The sequence below is a fragment of the Palaemon carinicauda genome, chromosome 16 (genome assembly GCF_036898095.1).
Source record: "Palaemon carinicauda isolate YSFRI2023 chromosome 16, ASM3689809v2, whole genome shotgun sequence".
In the NCBI taxonomy this organism is placed as follows: domain Eukaryota; kingdom Metazoa; phylum Arthropoda; class Malacostraca; order Decapoda; family Palaemonidae; genus Palaemon; species Palaemon carinicauda.
In genome coordinates this window covers 19,931,221-19,953,381 of record NC_090740.1, presented here as the reverse complement: position 1 = coordinate 19,953,381, position 22,161 = coordinate 19,931,221, and the positions used below count along the sequence as shown (strand labels likewise).

At 49.0% G+C, this 22,161-nt stretch overlaps 1 protein-coding gene and 1 pseudogene across 1 annotated transcript in view; both read left to right on the top strand.

Moving 5' to 3' along the window:
• Arl2 (ADP ribosylation factor-like 2) overlaps positions 1 to 22,161 on the top strand; it is a 93,103-nt gene that overhangs the window by 13,695 nt on the left and 57,247 nt on the right. The gene's annotated exons all lie outside the window — the stretch shown is intronic.
• LOC137655944 (5S ribosomal RNA) lies at positions 2,784 to 2,902 on the top strand (annotated as a pseudogene).

Here is a 22,161-nt window from a genome sequence, read left to right as displayed (position 1 = left end):
ACGCGTCAACGTTCACCTGCTCGTCAGCGATCTCCTACGCGTCAACGATCGCCATCGATCTGCCACGCGTGTCAGTTCCCCTGGACACCATCAGTAGCGATCTAGCGCTCGCCTACTGTGGACCACGATCTCCGGTAGCTGAGTCTTGCCGTAGATCTTCCTCCTGCTCGCCAGCGCTCACCTTTACTTCTGTCCTTCTGTGCGCCAGCTTTCTTTAATCGCCAGCGCACATCTGCGCGCCCTTTTCTGCGACGTATCAATGGGCGCCAACGGTTTTCTGACCGTCTAGGATCGCCTGATTAACAGCTTGCTTCAGCGCTCACCTTCCTGATGCACCTGCGCGCCTTCTGTTAGCGCGATGCGCGCTAACCATCACTAGTCTCTCTCGCGTTGGCAATCGCCTACGCGCCCGCGCGATTCTTTACCTGCGCGCTAGCGTTTTGTTAACGTACCACCGCTCGCCAATGCGCCGTCGCTTGCCGACGCACCATCGCTTGCCAACGCGCCTTCACTCGCCTACGGGCCATCGCTCGTCAACGCGCCATCGCCCGCCTACGCGTCATCAGTCTCCCGACCGCCTGCGCTCACCCGCGCGCCCACGTGCCTGCGCGTCCACACGCCCACGTGCCCGCACGACCGCACGCCCACGTGCCTACGCTCATGCGTGACTGCGCACATGCTCTCCAATGTTCGCCCGCGCGCGAACCAACGGTCTTCCATCGTGCGGATGGATGGCGTTCCATCGCGCGGACGGACGGTGTTCCGTCGCGCGGTCCGACGGCGTTCCGTCGCGCGGACCGACGGTGTTCCGTCGCGCGGACCGACGGTGTTCCGTCGCGCGGACCGACGGTGTTCCGTCGCGCGGACCGACGGTGTTCCGTCGCGCGGACCGACGGTGTTCCGTCGCGCGGACCGACGGTGTTCCGTCGCGCGGACCGACGGTGTTCCGTCGCGCGGACCGACGGTGTTCCGTCGCGCGGACCGACGGTGTTCCGTCGCGCGGACCGACGGTGTTCCGTCGCGCGGACCGACGGTGTTCCGTCGCGCAAACCGACGATGTTCCGTCGCGCGAACCGAACCTACTGCGTTTCATCGCGCGAACGTCGGCTTAATTCTTGCAGTATCCATTGCGCGCCTACGGGTTATCGCTCGCCGACCACCAGCTCTCGCCCTTCTTACCACGCTCGCCCTCCTTCTGCGCTCCTTCGCGCACCTTCGTTTGCGTTCCTGCATGCCCGAGCATGGGCGCTTCCACTTTCCCCCACGCGCAAACCATTGATTTACCATCGCGCGAGCGCCAGGGTGATTGTGACCGCGTTTCCCGTTGGGATTTCGCAGCATGGCCAGCCTGGCAAGTGTTCTGGAGCGTATTTCCAGAACCTGGGTTAGCCCTTCCCCGTCATTCCCTGGAGGGGTTTTGCCAGGGAGCTTTCCGTTCGAGATTTCTCCATCGACCAAGGGGTGACTGGTTTACCCCTTCCTCTTCTCCATCTCGTGAAAGGGGCTTACCAGGTCCTTTCCCTCCTCGGTTGCAACCCAAGGTTTTGTTCAAGGAAGCTACAGGAAGGTCATGGGTACTTTCCTCCTCTCGGGCTCAAGCACCTTGGCTTTTCGTCGCCAAGTTTCGAACTTGCGGGCAAGCTCGATGTTGGACCATCTGGACGCAATGACCGAGGGCTTCCTTTCGGGTGTCTCATCCGTGGATGTCGACAACCTCAGACACCCTTCCATCCTTGGGAAGAGTTTGTTTGTGCCCAAGGACAGAGACATAGACAGCGGTTGTGCGGAGGAAGTCGACTTCCGTTTTTCACTCCTCCAAGGTGCTTTTTTCCAGACCCTGCAGGGCTCCAGCGCCTCTTTCTTTCAACCTCGTCGGCCTAAGTTATCGGACCGGCTACGACAACTGAGACAAGGTGTCCAATAGCAGTCCCCTCCTGTCAGGAACAGGTAGCACGGGAGGCTCTCCCGTGGGGGCATAGTCCTAGAGGGAGCGGCAGAGTTCACAAACTCTACGATTGGCAACCCCCCCTTTGCGGGTTTCACGCTGGGAGGATGCCTAAGGTTACTCTTCCGGATAACAGTTTCCCGATGCCCATTCCTGCACGATCTCCGAGATCAGCCAAGGATATCGCGCCTGCCGTCTCTGTCAGCGAATTCAGTGTCTCTGAAACTCTATGCCATAGGGTTGGCAAGAGTTTGCCCGTTTGGGTTAGAATGATCCATGCCTTAGGAGAGGGTCCTCCATAGGATCGTCGACGGCTTCACCCCCCCGGTTTCTTCAGTCAATCCTTTCTCGTAAGAAATTATCTGAGACGGGAATTCCGTAGTCGACCTCTCAGCTCTGATCAAGTTTGTCGAACAAACTTTGTCCAGTGTGGAACAGCAGAATCGATCAGACTGGTAACGAGGCAACAGGACTCCTTAGGCCCTGGATCGGAAGGACGGGTACTTTCAGTTTCCAGTCCATCCATCTTCCAGGAAGCTCGTGGAATTCAGCCTAGACTACAGGTATTCCTGCTTAAGATGCAGTGTGGCAATCCCGCCGTGGCATCGCAGGTTTTTCCCCAGAGAACTCTCCCTGCTTTTCTCATGGCCGCTCGGGAGCAGGCTGCCGCCTCCTTCGCCTTTTGGAGGTCTGGTCAACTCTGGTAGGCTCGGGTTCGACCTTCTTCAGCGCCGGGACAAGCTTCCGGATGCTTACCATGAGTGGGGGTTCATGGTAATTTGCTAGGAGCCTTCTCTTCTTCGGCCTCAACATCTGGAGTATCTAGCCATGATATTGAGTCAAAGGCCTTACCACGTTGGAAACCCCGCTTCTCGTCCGTTCAGCGAGGTTAAGCAACGTCGGGTCTGGTTGGTACTTGGATGGGTGACCGCCTGGGGATGCCAGATTCGGTTGCCGCCTCCTCCGAGCCTTCCCTTCAGTTGACTGTGGCAAGGCTGAGGAGAGTCGCAGTACCTGTTTTCAGTCGGGCAGAGCTTTCAGCCCTACTTTGGAACGTTTCCTAGGTCTCTTTCCTCATTGACTCGTCTAAAGTTCCGAATGGTCGCCTCAGGATAAGTTCCCTGTGGGGCGGCCCAAGTTCCGGTGGTTTCAAAGCAACGATTAACCGGACTTTCTGGCCCCTATGGGACCAGCGGGACGATTAGACCTGCAATGGGGATTGATCTATGGAACCTCTTGATGGGAGTGGATATTCTCGTCCTTTCCCCACATTTTTTATGCTGTTCTCGGACTCGTCAAAGTAAAGGGGGGGGGGCGGGGGGGACATGTTCCGGTCCAGGCCTATGGTCAGGACCTGAAGGATACCTCTCCATCATTCAGGCAGGCTTAGGGGCCGTAGTCTGGCCCCTCTACAGATCCTACAGCTCCTGCCGAGTCGCTCCGTGCGCGACGACTTCATGGTACTGGCGTGTTCTAACCGGCAAGGGATGCATTTTCATACCTTCGCATCTTGCAGTAGAGATACTGAGATGATTTGAGATCCTCTCAATACCACCATCGGCTCGCTCATTCCGGGCGGAGGAATGTTCTCTCCGAATATCCGAGCAGAGCCTCGTAGAGAGAGTGTACCTGGGGGTCTTTGGCCTTGAGTAACCAGCAAGTCCTGGCCTGGGGGACCTGATCGCGACAGCTTGGAACCTCAAGCTTCCGCTGTTCTTCCCCCCCAGTCTCAGACCCCGAGACTCTTTGGCAAGATGCATTCCGGTGATGGTGGGACAACATCGACGCCTGCGTCTTCCCTCCTTTGTTGGCTGTTGAGAATGGGTCTCAACAAGACCAGGTTGTCTGTCAACCTTTCAATGGCCCTGAGAGCTCCACTGGGACTATACGCAGAACGGTTTCCGGACCCTCTGCTTCCCCTGACGGAACTCCCGGGAGAGCTTCTCCCACGGCACAGGCTACTCAAACAACCACACTGCAACATCTTTCACGAGCCGGGGCGTCGCCTCGGCTTCATGCCTGGAGACACTACGCCTCCTCCTCAAGAAGAGACAAACCGCTACAGTCGCGGGACGGAGGTCGCGTCATCTGCGATGGTCATCCGCAGGGGTCTTCCAGGCGAAGTGGAGAGTCTGCGGTGGTTGGTGTCGTGGGAGATATACCTCTTCCCTTGAGGCCTCTTCTCCAGCAATAACGAACTTATTGCCTTTCGGCGGGAGGAAACTCCTTTCCGCTCTCGGCAATGAAGCCTGTCGCTCAGCCTTTCCCTGACCTTCAGGCTGAAAGGAATAACTTTTTCATTCCCGCTGGACCTTTCCTCGCTCATGCGAAGCTGCGAACGTCCCTGCCCTAGTCGGAGTGAGACCTCCAACATGGAGCATGGCTCGGACTTTTTAGTCCCTTAAGAGATCTTCTCAAGATCTTTTACGTCAGGCCTCTGATCGTATTCCGTCTTGGGTCTCCTGCTCACTCTGGCCGCGGCCAGTGTGTAAGCAATCTTCTTGGTCTCGTACGACTCCGCCCTTTCTAAGAAATGGGGGAAGGCAACATTCAAGTTCGCTCCTGAGTTGTTGGCTAGACTCAGAATCATGGGGTCCCGGCCCTTCGGTCCAATTCCTTCAAGATTTCGAGTCACCATTCTGTATCTGATGTCCCAAAACCTTCTCCTTCTTGCCAGTAAAGGAATCGAGAGGTTAGCTTTGGGAACAGCTGCAGTTTGTCCTCACGTGCAGCCGGGTTGGGAGCACAAGAAGGACACGGGGTAGAGTCACCAGTATACCTCTTCAGCTCGGACTCAAGAACATTCATCTCGACCTAAATCCAGACCCTCCCCCGTCACGTCACCCTACAGCACGATGTCGGATACATCGCAACGTCCCTCGCCTTCGAGTAATACTACTCTGTGACGCAGGTGCTACAAGCTGGAGTCTGGAAGCGTCTAATGACCTTCGCGGCCCACTTCCTGCAGGGCGTGACCCACAGGAGTTTCGATACGTTTCTATCGCTCTGTGGTGGCTACACAACAGCTGGTCTAACCTCAGGCTCCTTTTTGGACAGGTAGCAGAAGGTTGAGGGCATTGTTATCAGGTTTTAGTCTGCATGAACGAAAGAAGTATGTCTGGCCCTTACTTCTTTCTTCATCATCCCCTCTACTGGGAGGCAGCATCCTGGTCTCTGCATAGCTGACCTCAAACCTCTGCAGGTAAACCATGCTTCCTTGTGTTCTGAGTATTGAGTCAATACTGTCGTGTCCCCCATACCCTGACGAGGTGGTATTGGGAACGTCCTATCCCAGAGTTCCTTCTGGAACTCCAGGTCAACTGCCTAGGACGGGTCACACTTCTTCCTTCACACACAAGCTTATGTAGGCCACACGGTTCCTTGCGGAGCAAGGAACTTGTGAGGTGCAGGGACTCCTTTTCTCGAGTGCGACTCACTCGGATTCTGAGTCCCCGGGTAAAGCCAAAGCCAGTATGGCTGGGGACTTTCCACCCTTCCTAAGGGGTAAGTCACCCAATGTAAATAGCGTGGTTTGTATTTCGGTTACGGAACAAATGACAAATTCGAAGATAATTTGTATCTTTCCTAACCATACAAACCTTAGCTATTTACATATATTTGCCCGCCAGCCCTGTCCCCCAAGACAAGTCCTACCTCTAAGTGAAAGTGAAGCAATTCATCGGTGTGTGAGGGGGGGAGGGGTAGCTAGCTACCACTCCCCCCCCCGCTAACTAGCGCGGGGGTAATACACCCTCGTTAAATTCTAATGGCTCGCCATTTCAGCTACGCTAAAAGGTAAACCCAATGTAAATAGCTAAGGTTTGTATGGTTAGGAAAAATACAAATTATCTTCAAATTTGTCATGTTCCTTCATGAATAAAAACCTTCATTCTTTACTTAGGTTATTGTATGCTCTGAACCAAGAAAATGAAATAATGATATACAGTAAGAAAGTAAAGAAAGTATTGATAAAATATGACTTAAGATGATTACAGTATCATGACTGCATAACAAATTTACAGAAATTTAACATATGATCGACTTATATCCAGGTCGATTTATGACCGGTCTTTCCATACCCAACCCGTACATAAGTCGACGACTACATGATAAGTGAGTTTGCTCCTTGTCCTTCTCTTTCTACTTTTGATTCTGGCACTTCTCTGAAGAAGTCAAGAAAAGCTGTTCGCAAGAACTCTCATGGAACTTCAAGTGGTATCACCTCATACGGAGGAGGTAGACGATTCCCAATCAGTGCACAATCCTCTCTAGGTCAGTGGTATGGCTTGGGTATCATCACAGCTGTTAGGGTAGCCTAGTGGATAGAAGGTGCTCAGCCCCATGTGAGTCTGTACCATTGGCCAGGTGTTGGAGGAGCTTTAACTCCTTTTTTCACCCTTCCTGCTTTGGTACCTTGGGTAGAGAATATGGCACATCTCAAGAAGTTCATTCTGTGCTGTAGACAGTCTCGAGTAGCATTAAGCTTACGAGCACCGAGCTCAGCCAAACAAACAACCCGGAACACCAGAGGGAAGGTTACATGGTATCGCTTCATTCTCTGACTTGATTTGTACTTAAGTTCTGTCTCTTTTAGAAACTGACCGCCTCATGTCTCAGCCCAGTCTGTCATCAGCCCACAACTACATACTGTTGCTAGTTCCATTCTTGGGTCAGACCGTTCATATTTGTAAGGGATAGACAGATCTCCTGAGCAATCTGTGAGCCCTTGTCCCGTTCAAGGGATCTAATATTTAGCCAATATAAAAAATTTTTATCTGAAAGATCTATTCACTTCAAATTTATCCTTTAATCATATATCTGTATTTGCTAATTTTTCTCAACCTTCAACAGAACTTATTATTATTGTTTCTAGCTAAGCTACAACCCTAGTTTGAAAAGCAAGATGCTGTAAGCTCAAGGGCACCAACAGGGAAAAATAGCCCAGTGAGGAAAGGAAATAAGGAAATGAATGAATGATATAAGAAGTAATGAACAATTAAAATAAAATATTTTAAAAACAGTAACAACATCAAAACAGATATTTCATTTATAAACTTTAAAAAGACTTATGTCAACCTATTCAACATAAAAACATTTGCTGCAAGTTTGAACTTTTGAAGTTCTACCTGATTAGGAAGATCATTCCGCAACTTGGTCACAGCTGGAATAAAACTTCTAGAATACTGTGTAGTAATGAGCCTCATGATGGAGAAGGCCTGACTATTAGAATTAACTGCATGCCTAGTATTACGAGCATGATGGAAATATCTGGGAAGATCTGGATGTAAAGGAATCTCACAGTTATAAACAATGTGATGCAACATGCATAATGAGCTAATTGAATGATGGTGCTAGAGATTAATATCTAGATCAGGAATAAGAAATCTAATAGACCGTGAATTCCTGTCCAACAAATAAAGATAAAAATCAGCAGCTGAAGACTAGACAGGAGAAAAATACTGAAAACAAGGTAGAATAAAAAAATTAAAACACTACTTCACCGAAAATCTTAAAAGACTTTGTTAATAAAATAATTATTTGTGCAATTGAAGAAGACACATACCTAATGTGTCTCAAAAGTAAATATGCTGTTGAGAATCGCACCTTAAATTTTAAGAGTCATACAGAGTTAAAGAAACAGTATCAATACTGAGATCTGGATGTTGAGGAGCCACGGTCCTTGACCTACTTATAATCATACCTTGAGTTTTGTTAGGATTCAACTTCATGGCCCATAATTTGCACCACACACTAATTTTAGCTAGATCTCTATTAAGGGATTCAGCAACCCTAGATCTGTGTTCAGGAGATGAAATTGATGCAAAGAGTTTAACATCATCTGCATATGCAACAAGATTGTTTTCTAGGCCAAACCTCATGTCATGTGTACTGTATATGTGAAAAGCAATGGGTCAAGAACACTACCCTGAAGAACACCAGATATCACATTCCTATACTCACTATGGTGCCCATCAGCAACTCTTTATTACCTATTACTTAAAAATTCAATAATAATACTAAGAGACAACCCACTCACTCCCAACTGTTTTGAGTTTGAAAACTAGGACCTCGGGATTAGCACGGTCAAAGGCAGCACCAAAATTAAGGCTGATCATATGAACTTTGTCACCACAATCTAGAGATTTCTGTACAACATTGGAGATTGTAAGAAGGGCTTCACATGCTCCAAGTCCTTTACAAAAACCAAATTGCAAACTAGGGAACTGATGATTACAGTACCTTCAGTAAACCTATTAAGACGTTTTGCCAAAAGACCTTCAACAACTTTATTAGATAATATGGGAGTTAGGGGTTATATTAAGTTTTTACCTTAATCAAGGTATGGTATGTATTCTGTACTAAGATTTTGTGTGCATTGATCTGTAATTAGTTTTACATACAAATCTAATTTAGATATGCTTGGCCTGTTGAGAAAAAGAATGCACAATTAAAGGATAAATCTAGTATGTACATTGTATATTTCCAGAACGTATTCATGGGAATCTCCCATGAGGTGACCTAGTGAAATCTTCACATACAGTATGTTTAGGGCGCACTGGAGCACATAGAACTCTCAATCCTCTGATCTTACTAGAAGGCAAAATTGCACTCTCAGAAGAAGAAAACACTCACTGGTGTCCATGGGTGTGCGCCCTCATGTGCTTCGGCGAGTCCATAACACCTTAGGTGTTTACTCGGGTCATTACCCTAGTGTCCACCTGGGCTTATAGGAACAGGATTTGTCTCCTTTTTTATCTACACAATTGGGTAGTTCTACCAGACTCGAGGGAGATCCTTCTCCTCCACCGAAACATGCTTCTTGCCTTTTGCAAGGATCGGTGGATCATGGTGGCTTATGAGAAGTCGCACCTGCAACCTTCTCAAGAGATGGTATATCTAGGGATGAAAATCATGACCAAACTGGGCAAAGTTTTCCTGTCAAAGGAATGAATAAAGAGACAGAGAAGTAGGTTCAACCCTTTCTCTTGCTGAACAGGTTACCAGCAGGCCTTAGGCAAAGGCTGCTGGGACACAACATCGCTAGAGAAGTTGGTTCCCTACAGTCGTTTATGCATTTGTTCACTACAGTGTCAGCTGAAGGCCTTATGGTCTCGGCACCTCAACCCACCGAACACTTCGGTGCTGGTAGTTCTAGAGCAGAAGAGAGACCTGAGTGGTGGATGCTGAACACAAACCTGCTGAGGGGTATGGATGTTCTCTTTCCTTTCCCGATTTTGTTGCTCTTCATAGACGCATGAAAAGAAGGTTGAGGGGTTCGCCTGTTGCACTTCACAGCATCTGGACTTTGGTCTGGATTTGTGCAACATTACCACATAAACCTTCTGGAAATTGTATAGATATCTAATATTATGCCATATATTATTTACATTACGTACAGTTATGAACATTACATTTCCTTTATTATTATTTCGTAGAAGAATGATATTTATTTCCATTTATCTTTTCCCATTACATATACTGTAAGACCACTTTTTCATTATGCATCGTGGCAACAATGTAATTAGATGTGTCAACACTGCTTTTCTTTCCGCCATGTGCATATAATAGTCAGTCATTGTTCAGTGGTCACTGTATCGACAAGTATGGGCCTGCTCCCCGCTGCTTGTCACATTTATGTCCGTTTGTCTCTATTATACAGGATTTTAAAGAACCTACTGGTTTAAATTGTCACCCTCCGTTACATTTATCACATGGATGTATGTGGCAGTATCACACACATGGCGCAGTGAGTAACCGGACGTTATGGATTCCGAGAGGACGACCGCCATTGCTGTTTACTTCTCGTCTCGCACATTGGATCCCTTACAGTGACTCAAGATTTTAACAACAGTGTCTCTTAAGAACGATACAGTGTTTGTGCAGTGCAGGGTTAGAGTGTCAGTGTGTTACAGTGCTGTGTTGCATTATGTTAGTGTCCTTGCCAACATTTTTTTTATGATGTTTGAACTCTGGCGCCATTTTCTCAGCAGCCCCACCACACGTCCTTCCTCTTTCATGCATCGATGGTGACTGAGGGCCCGAGGCTCTCGCCCAGAGGCACGCTCACTCACCCCACCCGCCTCCCCTCGGATAGCAACACACTCGCTCATCGCACCCAACTGCCGCTTATTTCACAAGCTCACTGACAAACATTGTAATTTTTAACTCTCCAAAGTGATTTCTTTCGCTCACATACAGCGATTTGGACATTTTTCTGGATCTCTACAGATTTCAAGCTTTCTTACGACACCAAACTCAATATGGCTGAGCAAGAGGAACAGCTAATTGATTTAATGGATCAGACAGAGGGTCAGACGGAGGATCAGGCAGAGGATCAAACGGAGGGTCTGACGACGGACGAAGTACCTTTGCACCTCCCCACTGCTGATGAAGATACCAGCACTCTCCCTCCTCCCCTGACTCCCAATAGGTTAGGAGACCACAATAATGATATACTTCATCTCATCCATTTTCTACAGACTTCCAGCCTGCAAGAACAAGACCGGGGACGACAAGAGGAGCAGACCTTCAGACTACAGATGGAACAATCAAGACAGGAAGACAACCAGCGGTTCATGTCCCTTTTCTCCTTGCTATCAGGACAGATTGCGGCATCGCAACCCCAGCAACCTAACCCCATAATTGCACCTCCTGTTACACCTGTTCCCCCACCCCCTGACTTCTCAGTGCATACACCTACAACTTCTAGCAAGCCTACGGTCCATCCCCCACCTCTCTTGCAACAAGATGCAACATATCAAGCGTTTCGCCAATGGAGACTGCGTTTTGAGGATTATGCAGCATTAGTTGGACTTGATAGATTACATCAAACTTCCCAGCTGATTCACCTGAGAACCTGCATCTCCCTGGACGTCCAGCGCCTGCTTACGCATACACTGGGCGTCCCTCCCAACACATCACTTTCCCTTACAGAGGTGTTGGATACACTGCAGAAGCACTTTCGTAGCCTTAGAAATGAAGCCTTACGACGCAGGGAATTGTTGTCCTGTAAACAAGCTGTCGGAGAATCATTTGCAGACTACTACGCACGCCTCAAGGATCTCGCTGATGAAGTGGACTTATGCACTGGCAACCCCACCTCTTGCACTGAACGGCAATTGCAGATGGTAATTTTGATGGGTGTGAGAGACGAAGAGTTAATACAACGCCTTATCCCACTCCAACCCTCATCTACCCTCGCAGAGTTTGTGACATGCTGCCGCTCCTACGAATCTACACGTGCAACTGCATCAGCCATTGCATCTTCCCCTAGCCAAGTCAATGCAGTATCTACATACAAGAAGAACCAGCGTCTACAGAAGAGGACTTCTCATCGATCTCCTGATCAACGCTCTCACCAGTCTCATAACAGTGACCCTTATCAATATTGCTCTCGCAAACACGATTCTGGACAATGCCCAGCCACTGGTGCATCGTGCAATAACTGTGGACGAACAGGTCATTGGCCCCGCACTCAGAAATGCCCTGCTAAGGAAGCTCAGTGCAATAACTGCAAGAAACAGGGACATTTTCAGAAGATGTGCATGTCTACCAAGAAAAGTCAGACTGGATATACAGCTTCACCTCCTACTACTAAGTCAAACACCAGCTGCCGTTTCGTGGGTGATAACTCGGGTAGTGAGTCCCCCACACCAGTCACTGTCTCTCTGTCATTTGGCGATATATCATCACATATCCAGCTAATCCCCGATACAGGAGCAGACATCACAGTGATTGGCACCATACATTTGGATGCACTCTGCATACCTCGGACAAGCCTTGAACCTCCACCCATGACAGAGGTTGTGACAGCAGATGGATCCCCCATGACACCGGCTGTAGGATATTTTCAGGCAAAACTTCGTCTTGGCAACAAGTCTTGCTCAGCAACCATACATGTTCATGAGGATATCCAGACTCCCCTCCTCTCTCGTGAACATTGCCGAGAACTTGCCATAGTGTCACCGGACTTCCCGAAGCCTATCCTCAAGGTAACACATGTCAACAGATGCGCTCAGTTTCCTGCCTCCGCCATGATGTCACCTGCAGCTATTAAGGACTATTTTCTTCGGCACTTCAGCGACGTCCTCATATCCAAGAAGGATCTACAAACCCAGCCACTAAAGAAAATGACAGGCTCTCCAATGAGGATTCACCTGAAACCTGGCGCTACACCCTTCGCTGTCCATACGCCCAGGCCCATTCCGTTTGCTCTCAGAGATCAAGTGAAAGAAGAACTTGACTCCTTGGTGCAACAAGGAATCATCAGACCAGCAGGCGACGAACCCTCTGAATGGTGCCATCCCATGGTCTTGGTACCCAAGGACAAAGGTGTGCGCATCACTGTGGATCACACCCATCTAAATTCTCAAGTAGCCCGCCCTACACACCCATCACCAACGCCCCATGATGCTGTCCGCAATATCTCTCCTACTGCGAAGTACTTCACCACAGCGGATGCCCTGCATGGCTATTGGCAAATGGAGTTGGCAGAAGAGGACCGCCACCTGACTACATTTATAACTCCGTACGGAAGATTCCAGCACTGTCGTGGGCCAATGGGATTTTCAGCAACAGGTGATGCATGCTGCCTCCGTGGAGATATGGCACTACAAGGTGTTCCCAACTGTGTGAAAGTTGTAGATGATATCCTCCTTTCCGACGAGGATCTCCCTTCCCACCTACAACACGTGCACCAGATGCTGACCAGATGCCGTCAATATGGCATAACCCTCAACAAGGACAAGTTCACTGTAGCCGCCCCTAAAGTTAACTTTTGCGGTTATGTCTTATCATCCGATGGTATTGCAGCAGACCCTGACAAGGTATCAGCTATACGGGACTTTCCTACACCATCTAACGTGACAGATGTCAGGTCGTTTATGGGTCTTGTCAATCAACTTGCCGACTTCACTCCGGACATCGCAGCAGCAGCACAGCCCCTACGCTCACTTATGAGCCCCAAACGCTCATTCGTCTGGACGCCTGACCATGAGCGAGCATTTAAGAAAGTCAAGACAGCTCTGACTTCACCTCCTGTCCTAGCGCCCTTCAATCCTGCCTCGCCTGTAGTTCTTCAAACAGATGCCTCACGCCTATATGGTCTCGGTTATGCCCTACTTCAAGATAACGGCCGAGGTCAGATGCGTCTCGTCCAGTGTGGCTCTCATTTCCTTACGGATACTGAGACTCGTTACGCCACCATAGAGCTGGAGCTACTTGCAGTCACTTTGGTTATAGCTAAGTGCCGCCTCTACTTGTCCGGACTTCAGCATTTCACCTTAATGACTGATCATCGTCCCTTGATACCGATTCTCAATCACTACACTCTGGATGCTATTGAGAATCCACGCCTTCAACGTCTCAAGATGAAAGTGGCCCCCTACATCTTCACTACAGTATGGCGCGCAGGGAAACAACTTTGCATACCAGACGCCCTGTCTCGCTCCCCAACCAGTCGCCCCACACCTGAAGATGAAGAAGAATGCACTACTTCGACTGCACATGTCAGGCGTATCGTTGCCAGCACCGCCACTTCTACTGACGACCAGGCAACAGGACCCATCATCGAAGAGGATAAGTCTCTACAAGAAATCCGCATGGCCGCATCTCAGGATCAAGATTACAGTCGTCTCGTTCACTACGTATCCAATGGCTTTCCCACCAACCGCTATGATCTCCATGCTTCCGCCCTCCCGTATTGGAAGTTGCGGGACAACCTTTACGCGGATGGAGAGTTGGTATTGTACGGACCCCGGATCGTCATCCCTGCAGCCCTCCGTCGACGCACCTTGGATCGACTCCACGACAGCCACCGAGGGATTGAAGCTACTCGACGTCGTGCAATGCAGACAGTATTCTGGCCAGGCATCAATGCAGATATTAAGAGTAAAGTAGAAAGCTGTGAGGCCTGCCAACAGCTTCTCCCTAGTCAGCAACAGGAACCTTACATGTGTGACGACCACCCATCCCGGCCCTCTGAAAGCGTGTCGGCTGACTTCTTCCACGTAGCGGGGAAATCCTTCCTTGTTATTGCAGATAGACTTTCAGGCTGGCCTGTGGTTGTTCCCTGTGGACGTGACACAACTACAGCCAGAGTTACAAGAATGTTCTGTGTTTTCTTCCGCGAGGTTGGTGTTCCACTCCGCTTACGAACTGATGGAGGACCCCCATTTTCCAGCCACGACTTCAAGCAATTTGCTGACCGCTGGGGAGTTCATCACATCATCACATCTCCACATTACCCTCAGTCTAATGGACACGCAGAAGCTGCCGTGAAAGCTGTGAAACACCTCATCCTCAAGACCGCCCCATCCGGGAACATAGATTGTGAAGCCTTTGATAGAGGACTGATGGAGCTTCGGAATACACCGAACCCTGCTGGACGCTCCCCTGCGCAGATTCTCTATGGCCATCCTCTCCGCACTTGTGTTCCAGCCCACCCCAGATCATTCAAAGAGGAGTGGCAAACCAAGACCGAAGATTACGACCGCCGCACTGCTGCCCAAACCGACCAGGCTGTGAGCCTTTACAACTCTCATGCCCGCCATCTACCCAAGCTCACCATCGGCCAACGAGTGAGGATACAGGATGCAACGACGCTTCGATGGGACAAGATTGGTACCGTGATGGGCCGAGGAATGGCCAGAAGGTATGAAGTACGCCTTCCAAGTGGTCGTGTATGGTTTCGAAACCGACGACATTTACGCCCAGTGGCTAATATAAGTGATGACACCTCTCCCCAAGACCCTGTGTCCCCTTGTTCTGGCCAGGAAAGAGAGCCATCATCCGAACCCTCCAATATCCCTCGTCATTCACCTCGACTAGCTCAGAGAAATTACTGTTCCGCTCGAGACACTGCTACGAGCGTAAAGGGGGAGGGAGGTGTATAGATATCTAATATTATGCCATATATTATTTACATTACGTACAGTTATGAACATTACATTTGCTTTATTATTATTTCGTAGAAGAATGATATTTATTTCCATTTATCTTTTCCCATTACATATACTGTAAGACCACTTTTTCATTATGCATCGTGGCAACAATGTAATTAGATGTGTCAACACTGCTTTTCTTTCCGCCATGTGCATATAATAGTCAGTCATTGTTCAGTGGTCACTGTATCGACAAGTATGGGCCTGCTCCCCACTGCTTGTCACATTTATGTCCGTTTGTCTCTATTATACGGGATTTTTCAATATTTAACTTAGCCGGTGATTATATAAGCTGCAGCTCTGCTGCTGCTTGACAGAAAACTCTACGGAAAAAATCCGCCAGCGATCGCTATGCAGGTAGGGGGTGTACTTCAACAGCGCCATCTGTCGTGCAGGTACTCAGTACTCATTGTAAACAAAGAACTCAATTTTCTCTCTGTCGTGCTACCGGCAAGACCTACTAATTCGCTGTTGCTAACTGGATTTGTTTTCACAACTATTTGGTGAAGTACACTATTCTAGTTTTAAGCTTTCGCTGTGCAGGCTTTCTCTTCAATAAATCCTTGCATTCTTTTTTTTTTGATATCGGATTATTTGTTGATGACTTTGGATAGTTTTTGAATTCCCCTTTGACCAATTCAAAATGGCTGACCCTTCTCAAGTCCCAAAATTCAGGAAGTGTAATGCTAGGGACTGTTCAAGGCGTCTTCCGAAGGCCTCTATCGATCCTCACACCGTTTGTTCCAATTGTCGGGATAAAACCTGTCAATTGGAAGATCGATGTGAGGAATGCGTTGGGCTTTCGGAATTCGATTTTATCGAATTCCAAAAATATACACGTAGGCTAGAGAGAGATAGAGTCAGGAGAAGTTCTTCTCGTTCTGTTGATTTTTCCTCTCCTCATGCCCCACAACCTATTCCTTCCCCTGTAGTGGTTGCTCCTAATCCCCCTTCTGGCACTCAGGAACCTTCGATGGCTGACATGATGCGTGCCATCCAAGCTCTGGGTGAGAGAGTTGAGTCTCTGGCTAGTGACCGTAACCAGCTCATGGCGGACGTCAAGGAGCTGAAGTGTAAAAGTGCAGTGGGAAGTGGTAAAGTGAGTGATAGTGTTGTGGATAGTGTTGCGCTTGAGGGTTCGTCTGTTCGTGCCTGTCGTCCTCCTAGTCCGGGACCTCTTGCAAGCTCCCAAGTCCAGGGGAGAAGCAATGTCGTACGACCAATGGGTTCGAGAGGCTTTAATCAGCGAACAGACGTTCCCTCCGTGGTTTCGGGCGTATCTACCCAAGATCGCCCCACCCACACTAAGACGAGAGAGCCCATTTATTCCTCGTCTGCGGAAGAGGTTTCTCGTAAGAAACCATGGACCAAGGTCTCACGACCTCTTAAGCGCAAGTCGGTCCCTTCCGCGCAAGTCCAACGGCCCAGTTGTAGCCACTGGGTCAGTTCGGACTCGCTGCAGTCTTCCGACGACTGCTCACCTCCTAAGAGAGGCAAAGCGGTACCGCCTCAGGCAGTTACACCGTCTGTCGCCGCACCTGCTCCTGCAGACCCTAAGTGGTCTTTGCTGCAGACCATGCAGTACCAATTAACGTCTCTGATGCAGGACTTTCGTGCGGAGAAGGTTGCTGCTGCACCAGCCTCTTGCCTACAACCAACCACAGACTCGGTTGTGCGTCCTGTGGACGCTGAGGCGACCTTCTTGCGCACTCCAGCTGAGAGAGTCCCGCCACCCATGCGTTCCAGTGTGCCCTGCCAGCCGCATGTTGACGTTCAGCGACGCACGGAACCTTCCGTTGACGTTCGCAAGGTACAACAACCGTCAGAGTTGTTTTGTTTTGACGCGGTGCGTCAACCTCCGCAACCCAGTGTGGTTGCCACTGCTCTCCCACATCAGACTAGACAGTCTGGAGTAGACGCTGTGCGTCCCCGCGCCGCTATGGTTGTTGCCAGCTCACAGACTGGGCAACAGTTCCATGACGTTGCGTCCGGTTCAGTCACGCGTGCACCCGTGCGACCGGACTCAGCTAACCAGCCGATACCTACTCCATTGCCGCTTCCTCCTCAATACTCGGATGATGGACTCTCTGATGATGACGATGCGGCACACGTTGATGAACCACATTCGGACCTTGACGAGCCCAAGTCCACGCAACCCTCTTTGGACTTTAGAAAAGTTCTTGCTCTGTTCAAAGAGATGTTTCCGGACCAGTTTGTGTCTGTGGCTCCGCGCTCTCCTCCATCAGAGTTTGCTTTAGGTACGCAGTTATCCTCGCCTGCCTTTACTAGACTCGTCCTCGCACGCTCGTCCAAGAGAGCTTTACGAGTTATAGGAGAATGGATGCAGTCCAAAAAGAGTCTAGGGAAGACAGCCTTTACGTTTCCCCCTGCTAGACTCTCTTCCAGATCGAGCGTCTGGTATGCCACGGGAGAAGTTCTCGGCTTGGGAGTTCCTGCCTCTGCCCAGGGCGACTTCTCAAGTCTTGTAGACTCTCCCCGCAGGCTAGCCATGAGACGCTCTAAGATTTGCTGGTCACCTTCGGACCTAGACCATCTGTTGAAAGGGTTATTTAGAGCCTTCGAGGTCTTCAACTTTTTAGACTGGTGTCTGGGAGCTTTGAGCAGGAAGATCTCCTCGACTGAGAAGGAATCTTCCTTGCTCATCATGTCCTGCATGGACAAGGCCATACGTGACGGATCTAGTGAGCTTGCTGCATCGTTCGTATCCGGAGTCCTCAAGAAGCGTGAGAACCTTTGCTCTTTCCTGTCAGCTGGAGTGACACCGTGTCAAAGATCAGAACTTCTGTTTGCTCCTCTCTCTAAGTGCCTTTTTCCAGAGGACTTGATTAAGGAGATTGCTGCTTCTTTGATACAGAAGGACACCCATGACCTGGTTGCGTCCTCTGCCCGCAAAGCCACCCCTTTGCCTACCTTGTCGGCTAGACCAAGGATGGACACTCCAGCGTCCCGATTTATTCCGCCCTTTCGTGGCAGAGCCTCCAGCAGAGGAGGTGCTCGTGCCGAAGGGAGACGTGGGAAGAAGAAAGGAACCAAGTCCTTTAAAGGCAGAGTCTGGCTGCCAGCTTCTTCAGACAGCAGTGGGAGCCAGACTCAAGAACTTCTGGCAGACCTGGGAGAAGAGAGGCGCAGATGCACAATCTGTGAAGTTGCTCAGAGAGGGGTACAAGATCCCGTTTGTACGAAAACCCCCTCTAGCAACGTCTCCCATCGATCTCTCTCCCAGGTACAGAGAGGAAGACAAGAGACGAGCATTGAAACAGGAGGTGTCTCTCTTACTAGAAAAGGGAGCGGTAGTCAAAGTCCTGGACCATCAAACCCCGGGCTTCTACAACCGTCTCTTCTTAGTGGCAAAGAAGACAGGAGGGTGGAGGCCGGTGCTAGACGTCAGTGCGCTGAATGTCTTTGTCACGAAGCAGACGTTCTCCATGGAGACCACAAAGTCCGTTCTAGCAGCGGTCAGAAGGGAAGACTGGATGGTCTCTTTAGACCTAAGGGACGCATACTTTCACGTCCCCATCCACCCAGACTCCCAACCTTTTCTGAGATTTGTTTACGAAAAGGTTGTCTACCAGTTTCAAGCCCTGTGCTTTGGCCTAAGCACAGCTCCTCTTGTGTTTACGAGGCTGATGAGGAATGTAGCCAAATTCCTTCATTTAGCGGACATCAGAGCCTCCCTCTATTTGGACGACTGGCTTCTAAGAGCTTCTTCCAGTCGTCGCTGTCTGAAGGATCTAAAGTGGACTCTAGATCTGACCAAGGAATTGGGTCTCCTGGTCAATATGGAAAAGTCTCAAGTGGTCCCATCCCAAACTATTGTGTATTTAGGGATGGAGATTCACAGTCTAGCTTTTCGGGCTTTTCCGTCAGCCCCCAGAACAAGTCAAGCCCAGTTATGCATCCAGAACATGCTGAAGAAGGAACGATGTTCAGTCAGGCAGTGGATGAGTCTGATAGGGACACTATCATCCCTGGAACAGTTCGTATCGTTAGGAAGACTACACCTCCGTCCTCTTCAATTTCACCTAGCTGTTTACTGGAAAAAGGACAAGACGCTAGAAGCGGTCTCGATCCCCATTTCCGAGAAGATGAAGTCTTCCCTGACTTGGTGGAAGGACAGTATCAGCCTCAGAGAGGGTCTGCCCCTGGCTGTTCAGACTCCCAACCACGTTCTCTTCTCGGACGCATCGGACACGGGCTGGGGCGCGACATTAGACGGTCGGGAATGCTCAGGAACTTGGAACTCGAGTCAAAGGACAATGCATATCAACTGCAAGGAGCTACTGGCAGTTCATCTGGCCTTGAAAAGCTTCAAGTCTCTCCTTCAAGGCAAAGTGGTGGAGGTGAACTCGGACAACACCACGGCTTTGGCGTACATCTCCAAGCAAGGAGGGACCCACTCTATGACGTTGTACGAGATCGCAAGGGACCTCCTCACCTGGTCAAAAGATCTAAACATTTCACTAGTAACGAGGTTCATCCAAGGCAACTTGAATGTCATGGCAGATTGCCTCAGTCGGAAGGGACAAATCATTCCAACAGAATGGACCCTACACAAGGATGTGTGCAAGAGACTGTGGGCCACATGGGGCCAGCCTACCATAGATCTCTTCGCAACCTCGATGACCAAGAGGCTCCCAATATATTGCTCACCAATCCCGGACCCAGCAGCAGTTCATATAGATGCCTTTCTCCTAGATTGGTCACATCTAGACCTATATGCATTCCCCCAGTTCAAGATTGTCAACAAGGTACTGCAGAAGTTCGCCTCTCACGAAGGGACAAGGTTGACGTTAGTTGCTCCCCTCTGGCCCGCGAGAGAATGGTTCACCGAGGTACTTCGATGGCTAGTGGACGTTCCCAGAACTCTTCCTCTAAGGGTGGACCTTCTACGTCAGCCACACGTAAAGAAGGTACACCAAGGCCTCCACGCTCTTCGTCTGACTGCCTTCAGACTATCGAAAGACTCTCGAGAGCTAGAGGCTTTTCGAAGGAGGCAGCCAGGGCGATTGCTAGAGCAAGGAGGACATCCACCCTTAGAGTCTACCAATCGAAGTGGGAAGTCTTCCGAAACTGGTGCAAGTCAGTATCCGTATCCTCGACCAGTACCTCTGTAACTCAAATAGCTGACTTCCTTTTATACCTGAGGAAAGAAAGATCTCTTTCAGCTCCCACTATCAAGGGTTACAGAAGCATGTTGGCATCAGTCTTCCGTCACAGAGGCTTAGATCTTTCCAACAACAAAGATCTACAGGACCTCCTTAAGTCTTTTGAGACCACGAAGGAGCGTCGTTTGGCTACACCTGGTTGGAATTTAGACGTGGTACTAAGATTCCTCATGTCAGAAAGGTTCGAGCCGCTACAATCAGCCTCCTTTAAAGATCTCACTTTAAAGACTCTTTTCCTGGTTTGCTTAGCCACAGCTAAAAGAGTCAGTGAGATTCACGCCTTCAGCAGGAACATCGGATTTTCATCTGAAACGGCTACATGTTCTTTACAACTTGGTTTTCTAGCCAAAAACGAGCTACCTTCTCGTCCTTGGCCGAAATCGTTCGATATTCCAAGCCTATCAAATATGGTTGGAAATGAACTAGAAAGAGTTTTATGCCCTGTGAGAGCTCTTAAGTTCTATTTAAGACGAACTAAACCTTTACGAGGACAGTCAGAAGCTTTATGGTGTTCAGTTAAGAAACCATCTTTGCCTATGTCAAAGAATGCTTTATCCTATTTTATCAGACTGTTAATACGAGAAGCTCATTCCCATCTGAGTGAGGAAGACCAAGCTTTGCTGAAGGTAAGGACACATGAAGTTAGAGCTGTCGCAACTTCAGTGGCCTTTAAACAAAATAGATCTCTGCGAAGTATAATGGACGCAACCTATTGGAGAAGCAAGTCAGTGTTCGCGTCTTTTTATCTTAAAGATGTCCAGTCTCTTTACGAGAACTGCTACACCCTGGGACCATTCGTAGCAGCGAGTGCAGTAGTGGGTGAGGGCTCAACCACTACAATCCCCTAATTCCATAACCTTTTTAATCTTTCTCTTGAAATGTTTTTATTGTTGTTTTTGGGTTGTCCGGAAGGCTAAGAAGCCTTTCGCATCCTGGTTGATTTGGCGGGTGGTCAAATTCTTTTCTTGAGAAGCGCCTAGATTAGAGGTTTTGATGAGGTCCTGTGGTATGGGTTGCAACCCTTCTTACTTCAGATCCTAGGGGTCGCTCAGCATCCTAAGAGGATCGCGAGGCTCCGTAAGGAAGACGTACTTAAAAAGGCAGAGTAATTGTTCAAGTCGACTTCCTTACCAGGTACTTATTTATTTTATGTTTGTTATTTTGATAACTTCTAAAATGAAATAAAAAATCCTTAGCTCATAATAATGTAAACATTTATTGCTGGTCTCTACCCACCCCCCTGGGTGTGAATCAGCTTATATAATCACCGGCTAAGTTAAATATTGAAAAATGTTATTTTGATAATAAAATAAATTTTTGAATATACTTACCCGGTGATTATATATTAAAGGACCCTCCCTTCCTCCCCAATAGAGACGCAGTGGACCGAGGAGAAAATTGAGTTCTTTGTTTACAATGAGTACTGAGTACCTGCACGACAGATGGCGCTGTTGAAGTACACCCCCTACCTGCATAGCGATCGCTGGCGGATTTTTTCCGTAGAGTTTTCTGTCGAGCAGCAGCAGAGCTGCAGCTTATATAATCACCGGGTAAGTATATTCAAAAATTTATTTTATTATCAAAATAACATTTTAAAGAACCTACTGGTTTAAATTGTCACCCTCCGTTACATTTATCACATGGATGTATGTGGCAGTATCACACACAGAAATAAGGGCACCCTTTGTCACCCTAAAACAATTCAACAAGCTGTTGGAGTCCTTAGATGGACGGAATACAACTTAGTAGTGCTATAAGCGTATTTCATCCCAGTCTAGAAGGAGGTGTTGGCGAACAATCTGAGCAGGAGGATTCCGATAGTAGGCTCCAAATGGTCTTTGAAATAACTGTTGGCCAACAAAGTTTTGACTTTGTAGTGCTCTCTAACAATTGACCTGTCTGCGCGTTCTGCCCCCCATTCTATATGGTAAGGAGGCTTCGAAACTGCAAGATCTCTCAGTGACCCTAGTACAGTAGCCCCGTTGTGGCAACATGGAGAATGGTTCCCGGACCTTTGGCGTCTGCTCACAGAAGGCACCAAGAGAGCTTCCTCCACTTCGTGATCTACTCACAACCAAACGGGGAGATC